The following is an 11,447-nucleotide window of genomic DNA, read 5'->3' as shown; positions in this document are numbered from 1 at the left end:
TGATTTTGATGAAATTTTCAGCGTTATGCTAGTTTGATTTTCATCTTTTTATCCAAATCAACATTTTTCTGGGGTGGACTTGACCTTTAATTGAATAAGGGTGTTGTGCAATGTTAACAAGGTGCGAGAAGGGAGAAAATGTTTGAGTTTATGAATGATTCCAATGTGCGCGTAAATTTTCCTCATATACGCCTGAATTAATTCCAAAATTATTGTGTGGAACTAGAACGCTCATGTCATACTTCTTAAAAAAATATTTATTAGTCCAGGATAGAAGAGGCATAACCTTGTTTTTTTATATATACAATATTTTTTTATGGTTTCTTGTCAATTCGAGGGTGCTGATTACGAATCTGGATGATGCCACTCGTGTAACCTTGAGCATTTTCCGCAAATTGGCAAAATCCAATATGGCCGCCAAAATATGCAAATTACCCATGAAAATCATAAAATTGTCCGCACATTGGCTATGAAATGCATGAAATCGTGTGACAGGAGTGAAATACTCTCTGAAAAAAATATTTTTTTATACAAAATATTTATTTTCCTAATATTCAAAATGGCCGCCATAGGCCCTTGTATACTCTATTATGTACAATATGAACAGGGAAAACTAATTTTCAAAAAAATGTGCACTATAACTGCAAAAAATCTCGATGTATGAACGAAATAATATATGCAAATCATCATTACTGAGGAGATAATATCATTTATTATGTCATACATGTATATGGGAACATTGCTGTATTTTGATATCTAAAACAGCCACCACTGGCCCAAACAGTATTATGTAGAATGGCAATGGGGGCCAAAAAAATCACAAGAGTGATCACTAAAATGCATATTATTAAGATTAAACGAGTGGAATACTGACTAGAACCACAATTGTTAACGAAATATATTATTAAGATGCCATGTATGTGATGAATGTTGTATTTTGATATTCAAAATGGCTGCCAAATACCCTAAAAGTATTATGCACAATGAGAAAGAGGAGCAAAGAAATCACAAGAGTGAGCACTAAAATGCATATATATGTGATGAATTAATGGGATGCTGTCTAAAAACGTATTTTCTAACAAAATATATCATTCAGGTTTCTATTTTGTGTTAAATACTGCATTTTTGCGTTCAAAATGGCCGCCATAGACAATAACAGTATTATGTACAATGCAAAGTTGGAAACCAATATTTACAGGAGTGAGCACCATAAATGCACGTAATAGTGATCTATGAGTAAAATATTGTCTGAAAGCATAATTTCTATTAAGATATATCATTTATTCTGCCAGTTAGGGGATAAATACTGTTATTTGAAAGTCAAAATGGCCGCTACAGGCCCATACGGTATTATGCACAATGTGAATGGGAACAAATTATTTCAACAGAATTTGGCTTTGCTTGGCCAAATGGTGATGTATGCGTGAAATATTGTCTGAAAACATGATTTATAACAAAATATATCATATCTTATGTAATTTAGGTGATAAATACTGTATTTCAACATTCAAAATGGCTGCCATACTATGCCCTTTTGTGAACATTATTTGTCTCCACTCAAATTGTATATTATACGATAAGGGCCTATGGTGGTCATTTTCAATTTAAAAATGCAGCATTTATCACCTTAATTACACATTATGATATATCTCGTTAGAAACCATGGTTTTAGACAATCACTCTTACATCACAATTCACAATTATATGCAATATTTAGAGTCAAGCAAAGCCAAATTCTGTCAAAATGATATGTCCCATATTACAATGTACACAATACTTGTAGAACCTATGGCAGCCATTTTGGATTTCAAAGTACAGCACTTTATATTACCTCCACGACCAATATGTGATGTATTTAGTTTTAGAGATCATGTTTAAAACAATATTTTTACTCGTACATCACAGTTATATGCATTTTATGATTCTCACTGTTGTGAAAATTAGTTTCCCTATTCGCATGTTACATAATTTAGTAAGGGCTTGTAGAGGTTATTATGAATGTCAAAATACAGTATTTATCACCTATATGGCAGAAGAAATGCTATATTTGTCATGAAAATCATGTTTTCAAATAATGTTTTATCATACAACAGGACATATGAATTTCATAGTCAAGTAAATCCAAATTCTTACAAAATTATATGTCCCCATTCACATTGTAGATAATACTGTTAGGACCTATATAGGGACAATTTTGAATTTCATAATACAGCATTTATCCCGTGCATGACAATAGAAATGATATATCTCGCTATAAAACATGTTGTCAGACAATATTTTACTCGTAGATCACAATTACATGCATTTTATGTTTGTGACTCGTGTGAATATTAGTTTCTCCATTCGCATTGTACATGATAAATATAGGGCCTATGGCGGCCATTTTGAATGTCAAAATACATCATTTATCACACAAATGGCATATTAACAATGATGTTTTTAGTCTATATCCACTCGTTAATCTTATGATATGCATTTTAGAGCTCACTCTTGTCATTTTTTGACCCCGGCCGGCCATTGCCATTTTACATAATACTCTTTGAAGTTGGGCCAGTGGCGATAATTTTAGATATCAAAATACAGCAATGTTCCCATATATGGTAGAATAAATGATATATCTCGTTAGTAATGATGATTTGCATTATTACTTCGTTCATACATCGCAATTTTTTTGCGGTTTAGGGCTCGTTTTTGTGAAAATTTGTTTTCCCTATTAAAATTGTACATAATAGAGTATACAATGGCCTCTGGTGGTCATTTTGAATATCAGGAAAATAAATATTTTGTCAAAAATTATTTTTTCAGAGAGTATTACACTCCTGCCACACGATTTCATGCATTTCATAGCCAATGTGCGGACAATTTTATGATGTTCATGGGTAATTTGCATATTTTGGCGGCCATATTGGATTTTGCCAATTTGCAGAAAATGCTCAAGGTTACACGAGTGGCATCATCCAGAATCGTAATCAGCACCCTCGAATTGACAAGAAACCATCATTATATAAAAAACAAGGTTTGGTCAAGTTTCTATGGGGGCTATCCTGGACTATATTGGTCTCACTTCAGCGGATTTGAATACACAATCAATTAATATGTAAAAGACAAAAATAGTGCTTTTCAGCCCATTCCAATTTTGCATGCAGCACTGCTTTGTTTTATGCACGTATATAGCATATCAATGTCTTTGATCATCCAGAATCCGACCAGGGAAATCTCCATGATCTAACCAGGATCACTAAAGCAAAACATTGAGCATGATGTTCAGAAAAACAACGAGCGAACATGGCGAAGCAAGGGAGAGAGTGAAGCAGAGCGCCAGGCCTAATTCGCTTTGCGAATTAGGAAATCCCTCGCTTCGCTCGGGAAGCAGCCGCTAGGGCCTCGACAAGAGGCTATATTTTGGGGGACGCGCCGCTCTTCTATCAATATGAGGCTTCCAGGATAATTTGTTATCAATAACACCACAACATCTGGTAACATAAACATTTTCAAGAACGAAGTTGTCAATCCCGTTGTCAATGAATATGTATACTCTCTGGTAAAAGTATTTATTTTGTTACTTAAAGTATACATCCAAAGAATCAAAAGTATTTTATAATGACTTTATGTGGTCATCATTGTAAAGGGGAAGTATTACTAATCAGATATATAACTTCACTTTTCAAAATAGTGATCAGAGATGGCAGAAATCAGCTCTCAAAAATGATTTATTTTCATGCCATATTTCTGCCTTCCACCGGTCCTCTTGCGAGCTCCAGCTGAGTGACGTCACACAATGAGCAGTGAGCAGCTGAGCTGACAGCAGCCCATTGGAGACGATCTTTCCAATCAGCGTTTTTTGCTCTTAGAATTGTTTATTCCTCTTAAGATTGGTCTTGTTATATAGATAAAAGTTTGAATATACTGAACAGTGAAAAAAAGTGCACATTTAACGTATTTTGGTAACCGATATTTAGCTTAAAATTTTTTTTTTTCAAGAAATATATGTGAATAAACAAAGCATATTTTCACGTAGAAATCACACTTGCGTCACATTAATGCTATAGTCAATATAAAGCATAGACATTCTTCTTTATGACTGAACAAAAATTATGAAATTTCATTAAGTAGCAAAGTCAGGAACCACAAAAAAAACACGGCAATATCCATCGCGAAATGACTGAAATTGCCGAAGCATTATTAGGAAACAGCGGCGAGCGGACTTTCTTTCATATATCTTAAAAATGCCTTCCCGTTAGGGCGATGGTCTGTGGCCTAATGCGTTGGCCATTGTTTTGTCATGTGCGAGGACCCTGCATGGTTCGAAACTCGGATTTTTTTTCTGGGTATTTTTCTTTTATTCCTTCCCCGTCCCTACCCATCTTTTTTTTCTCTTTTTATTTTCTTGTGAAATTCTATTCAGACCTTTATTTATCAAATCTTGCTTCTTAGTTGCTGCTTTTGATTTTCAAGTTCTTGATTAGATTATTTCTACTCTTATTTGGGATGGGAGGGGTAGAGTTAAAAGTCAAGTCCGCATCAACTAAAAATTATTTGAATAGAGTAATTTCCCTTGTTGTTTTTACTCAAAACAGTCATATACACAAAACAATGATATGCAAATTAGAGTTGTCACTCACATCACATTCGTTTCTATTTTTTTGTGGCATTTTGTTTTTTATTCTTTGCAGATTTGACGATAGGAAACTCTTCATCTGATCACAATAGGTTATATTTACGGAACTGTTAAAATAGTAATTATATAAATTTGAATCAAAGTTTTTATGAAATTTCCTGCAATATCTTGTTATTTTTCTTTAAATTCAAATGAATTTTTGATTGCGTGGACTTCTCCTTTACTCTTAATGTAGGGAATGCATAGCAAAATTTATCCAGAAACAAAATTGTCTTAGAATATGCAAATCAGTAATTGGACACATGTTCACTTTTCTTTCATCCAGGCCACTTCCTCACATCCACCAGGCTTTCAGTCTTATAACAAAAATGATGAACCATCACACAACATTCACAGTGCTTCACAATAAATATTTCACTTCTGTTCATACATGCAATAAATATTGTGGAAAACAAATAAAAGGCGTACCCATATTCAAACACCGTTTAAAAGGACAAATATATTATACCTTTCGAGAAAAATCAGCACGTTAAATATCTGATAACAAAACATAATTATGGGGCACTGCAAGAAACTTATGTTCAATTGCAAATCAAGCGTAAGTCTTAAATTCAAATTCAAGCGTAATAAGGTCGAGTTGCAATCGCAATTCAACTACATGTTTAATCAAAGGACTTACCCTTGATTTGGGACGTGTGATTGAGTATAACATTTCTCGCAAAATTAAAATTAAAATTGTTCTTTCGTTTAAATTGTGTGTTATTATTTTTGACAAGCTGTATTCCTGTCCAAGTCAAATTTCTTAGTTCTCTCCAAAACTGTGCTCAAAATTGTTTCCAAGATTGATAAAGAAAAATTTTCTTTTGTATCATTATCAGTCCACAACTTGCAAACCGTAGGTCCTGGAAAGAGTGAAGAAAAAAATGGCTATACCCAAATCATAGTAAAAGGACATGATGGAATCTCCCAGATTGAGGTAGCAAGCAGAGACCAGAAGTCACCAGAGTCAGCAAGTGTGCAGATCTGTGTGTAGAAGAGAGAAAAAAAGAAATAGTTTAAATAATCAAATCAAAGTATGAATTTAATTATCGTGATGATTGATGACGTGCGGTGGCATGTAATTCCCGGTCAACAACAAATGATAGTAGGTTTAGACACCTGAAAAGTTCCACTCAGAACACTGGTGCTCTACCTCAAGTGATGTTTGTGTAGGCCCCACTCCACTTCACTACCGCTACACTACCGTACATGTACGCCACACCTACCCGGGTAGGTGTGTAGCGTAGTGTAGGCTGTAGCAGTACTCCAGTAGTGAAGTGGAGACTACACGAACATCACTTGAGGTACGGTGCTCTCTGAGTCTCTGTGTCATTACAAAGATTGCATTTATCTTCATTGTTGAAGGCATTACGCATACATATATGCAGCAACACTCTAATCAGAAAGAAACACCAGACTCTAATTTTGGCCCACCCAAGGGTTCATTACATGCCGCCGCGCACAGAAAATTCAAGCCATAGAAGTCGTGGACCCAAGAAGTGAGATCCCAGCACGCGCGACCCACTAGTTAAAAATCCACTGCCAAACGCGGTTCGTGGTAACCTCGCAATACGTACTAGTAGTATACTAATACTAACCTCGCAATACGTGTGAGTGATTTTGGCCAGGAATCAGGGTAATCACTGCTGAAAATTTGTCTGGCTTCATGACATCGGCATCATGGTGATATAATTCTGTGTATAATAAAAACTTAAACATTCCTCTGAAACAGCAGATTTTCAGCCATGGTCCATACCACTCAGTGCTCCTAAATAATTTAATCGCCTGCCTGAGTCCTGACCAGTTTTAGAAATCTGAAGAAAAAATCTGCTGGAATTGTGCCACTCACACGTATTAAGTATACTAACCTCGCACCACGAACCGCGTTTGGCAGTGGATTTCTAACTAGTGGGTCGCGCGTGCTTAGCCTGGAGGCGTCTGGGATCTCACTTCTTGGGTCCACAACACACGACTTCTATGGCTTGATTTTTCTGTGCGTGGCGGCATGTAATGGGTGGAATTGTGCAAAAACATTATTTCTAAAATAAAAACTTTTTAATTTTAATAGTAGTTATGCCAAAATGCATGATTCTAAACTTATATCAGATCTGTATCTGTCATCTGACCTGAATGCATCGTCAGAACAAGTACAGTTTCCAAACATGCTTACCTTGACTTTTGACTGGATCAAACAGCGTAGCCTGCAACATGCATCGGGAGCAAGTGAATGGGACCGTGCAGCTTGGAGTTTTTCAATAGTTAGTAGAGCAACACAACGAAGACTGTCGAGTGGACAAAATCGATCTTTCCAGTTCACAATTCAATAAAAACCGGGCAAAATAACACAGTTCTGGTTCCCTTATAGTCTGAAGTTGTCGAAAACAGAATTCGGATGTCACATTACATGAAGAAAACGGTAAATTCGGAAGATATTGAAGAGGTCAGTAAGGTGATTCAGTGTATTATGCACAGAGGGATGATGAGCTCGATGATTGTGTGACGTCATTATTCTCGACTGTTTTCACTGCGTGAACTGTCGGTCTGGGGGCGGCTGGGGGGCTGAGAAGGGTCTCTAATAATTTCATTTCTTGCATTTCCACGACATCAATAAGACTTTTTAGTGACATATTTGTGTATAAAAAGACAAGACCTTTCCATTCATATATAATTTGTCTATAATCATCACTTTCGTGAATTTTCTTTGGATGTATACTTTAAGAGCATGTATTTGTCTTCTGATGATTAAGCGAAGTCTTGTTTGCCTTGATCCAGTCTGTAACATTTTTATTTTGTTAGTTCAGAACTTACGATTCAAACGAGTTGGTTAACATCAAAAGAAAATATTGGAGCCGTCATCTTACCTCCGACCAAGATACCTATAGTCGGATGTTGGAGGATCTTGGAATGTCTTAATAACCCTGTCCAGATGGGCACTACTCCAACCTTTCCTCCGACTGGGCTTCCTCCCAAAATTTTGTCTGGGTCATGATCAGATAACCTTGGAATATTATTCCATGCATAATATTTTACTCCGACTAGAATCCTCCGTCCGAATGAGTCTACATTAAAATCAGTCAGCCACAGCAGCTCCAAGGGAATTAAATGGATCTCTATTAAGACGGGATTCCGTTTTCTTCTTTTACAGGATGAAGTCATGGCTTGTGTACACTGGTGCCTCCAAACATGCCAAAGAGCATTGCCCTGGGCTTTGGCAAGTAAAGTTGCAGTTCTTAAAGGTCAAGTCCACCTCAGAATAATGTTGATTTGAATCAATAGAGAAAAATCAGACAAGTATAATGTTGAAAATTTCATCAAGATCGGATGTAAAATAAGAAAGTTCTGACATTTTAAAGTTTCGCTTATTTTTCACAAAATAGTTATATGCACAATTTAGTCACATGCAAACGAGAGAATCGATGATGATTGTCGCCATGACCAAGTAGAGTAAGGACGTGTTTGAGCCGCTCCTCCCCTTCGCTATTCATTTTATACGCAACTTTGAGCTGGTGTTATATCGAGTAAAATGAGCAAGGCTACCTCTGGAAACGCCGAGTCAAAGCGGCGTCGACCGCTTACGCCAACAAGCCCCATCTATACAGCACGCCAGAAAGCCCGCAATTACTTCCTTCAATTGAGAAGATATTAGATTCCCATATGGGAAAAATAAATGAACGTTTAACTAAGCTGGGAACTCATCTATCCCAGCATGTTGAAAGCTTTGACAAGCGTTTGAAGGAGTTTTCTGAAGCGCTTAGATTTCAAAATCATCAAACAGAGCATTTAAAGAAGGAGATTCCGCGTCTGGAAAACTAAATGAAAGAAGAACAGCTGGAAAGAGGAAAAGAAATTGACAGACTCGCCGCTTATATTTGCCGTGAAAAGGTCGTGATTATGGAAATCCCTGAGAAATCGGAGAAGGAAGATACAGAAAATATCGTGAGAGAATTCTACAAAGTTAACTTGGGGCTAACAGATGAGCAAGTGGAAAATATTGAACACCAACGTGTACATAGAGTCGCTGCGTCGCGACCACGCCCTATCAGAGAGAGGTACCTTCGCTACAGTGACAAGATGTTGGTTATTGGCAATGCTAAAAAGTTGAAGGGGAGCTCTTTGCGGACGATTTGCCGAAAAGAGTGAGAGATGAACGACGATTGCAAATGCCAGCCTTGAGGGCAGCGAGAAATGAGGGACGGCTTGCCTTCTTTTCGAGAACGGAGCCTTGGAAACTGTATATTCAGGGGAAATACACCAGCAGAGAGGATCAGAGGAAATTCTTGGAAAAGGCCGAAAGACGCGACAGATTACCTCGTAGAGCTTCAGATCGAGGAGGTGCCATGGAAGTGACAGAAGGGACCCAGAAGAAAGGTGCAGACTTGGAAGGTGCAGTAGGGGGAGAATAAGCAGAGATGTGAGACTACAAATTACCCATCATTAACTATCATCATAAAAAAGCATGGAAATTGGTAAGAATCATCTATTACTTTTATTAATTTAAGTAGCGAATGTTTCTGAAATTCTGTGAACATGCTATATAAATCAAGACAGCTTATCAAGAACATGGAAACAGGAAGACGAAGAAAATAAAGTTGACATAAAGGAAAGGAATCAAGAGAAATGATAAACATACATGCTGTATATGAAATTGTGAACATCTGCTGAGTTTTGAGACGACAATTATGATTTGATACAGATGGAATAGACTAGAAACAATAAACATGTACTAGAGGATTGAATTGAAATGATGTTCTTCTTCGGAGATGATGAAAAATGTTCATCGATAACTTGACTGATAAGTGCCTATATAATGACAGCAATTTATGATCACATTCTACTTTCTAAACTATCATCATAAAAAAGTAGATCATGTTGAAACTGCATTTATTACAAGATTAAATTCTAGCCACAGATAGAATGTAGAACAGCGTGTAAATTTATTTTATGGCTATGATAATGGTTTAAATGATTTGATTCAAGAGAGGGAAAGACGCAGGGGGATGAAAAAAAAAAGACAGTGACCATTTTGTTTGTGTCTTATTGAAATGTAATAATTTACTATCATTAACTGCATGACATGAATATTGATACCTCATTGGTAAGGTTAAAGTCCTCCCCCCTGTCTTTTCTTTCGATTGTCAAACCTTCAATCAATTTAGTGGATGATATTCTAACCGCAATATGCTCTTCCATCATTTTTACATGAAGAGGTAATACATATTTATAATGTTCTTATCGGTAGTTTATATCACTTCATGTCATTTAGTTATTATTATTATTGTGTTCTCTCTCTCTGTAGAAAGGTGACTGCATGGTATACATATATAATTGAATGTGACCAGAATGCAGTAAATTTATTTATAACGCTGATTGGACAGTAAATGCAAATTTGAGAGGTGCATATAATAACATCACAGTTATGGAATAACTTCAAATTGGAAGTTAGCGCCTAATCAGAATTTTGCCTTGTTTTTGTTTTTTTGTTTTTTTGGAAAAAAGAAGACTTTATTATGCGACAGAGGCTATCTAAAAAAAAAAAGAATCCACATAATATATTGAACGGTAATTGGTAAACTGATTTGGTACTAAAGTCGCAACTCATAATCATTTTAATAACAATTTAAAAAGGAAAACAAATAGTCTGAAGGAAATATCATATGCACTATAATGCACGAGAGGGAGTAAGGATCGATGGTGGAGAGAAAGGAGATCAAATATTAATATTTGCATATTCAGGTCGATTTTGGGCCTAATGCCTGTTATTATTTTCTGAGAATATATAAGTTGATAATACTGGACATAGATGTTCACTTTGTAACTCTGAGTTTGGTGTATATGCAGAACTGAAAGGTGCATGAATTGAATATCGTGACACTAGAAGTTTATATTTATTCATTACTTCGCCTGAAGAAAAAAAAGTACGAGGTAGAGGCGTTTTAAAACAGACCACATTTTAAGTGGAACATTTTGAACCATTACATTGATAAATCTCATACTGCGGGACTGAATATTCTGTTTACATAATTGTCAAGAAAGTCACGATACCTTAGTATTGTGCCCCATGTTCCGCTTTTGCCAATATCAAAGACGTGTATGTAAACAGACGAGAAAGGCAGAGGGGGGGGGGGGGGGTAGAGCCAGATTTCTAATATAGAAAATATTATTGTATGCATGTGAAAATTTCCGTTTATATTTATTTAGTTTTTTTTTTCCACTTAATGTTTACGATCACCCCATGGACGATTGCTAAACTGACATATGCATTATCTTATGTCTTCATAGTTAGAAAAAAAAGTAATGAAATTGATGTATAGAGCATTGACTCACAATGGCATTTACATTCCTGGTTCGCCATCATGGCTGTAATTATCACTAATGAATGGGAGTCTACAAAACCATGCATGTCTTTTGGCACATTCTTTAATGGTACACTTTTTAAAGTGCGCTTTGTAAAAATGTAATGGAGATAATATACTTGTACTCGATCGGGTGTTTTAAGACATGAGCACAATTGAAAAGATTGCCTGCATTAACTTAGTGGGTGTGTCAGGCAAATCGGATAATTATCCATTACTTCAGCCATCTTTTTAAAAATGAAGTTGTTTAAAATGCATTCTTTAAAGAGGTAGTTAAAAGACAAGCCACATATTTTAAAACGGTCAAAACAATTTTATTGATGAACCTTATATCTGCATGTATAATGAGGTCATTGTCAAAAAGAATGAAATGTACACCTTGATTGATAAACCCACTAAACACATTGCTTTTTTTTTCATTACATTATTTGCATTTG

Source organism: Lytechinus pictus, chromosome 4 (genome assembly GCF_037042905.1).
Source record: "Lytechinus pictus isolate F3 Inbred chromosome 4, Lp3.0, whole genome shotgun sequence".
Taxonomy (NCBI): Eukaryota; Metazoa; Echinodermata; class Echinoidea; order Temnopleuroida; family Toxopneustidae; genus Lytechinus; species Lytechinus pictus.
The sequence above is the reverse complement of the archived record's forward strand: the minus strand, read 5'-3'. Positions refer to the sequence as shown.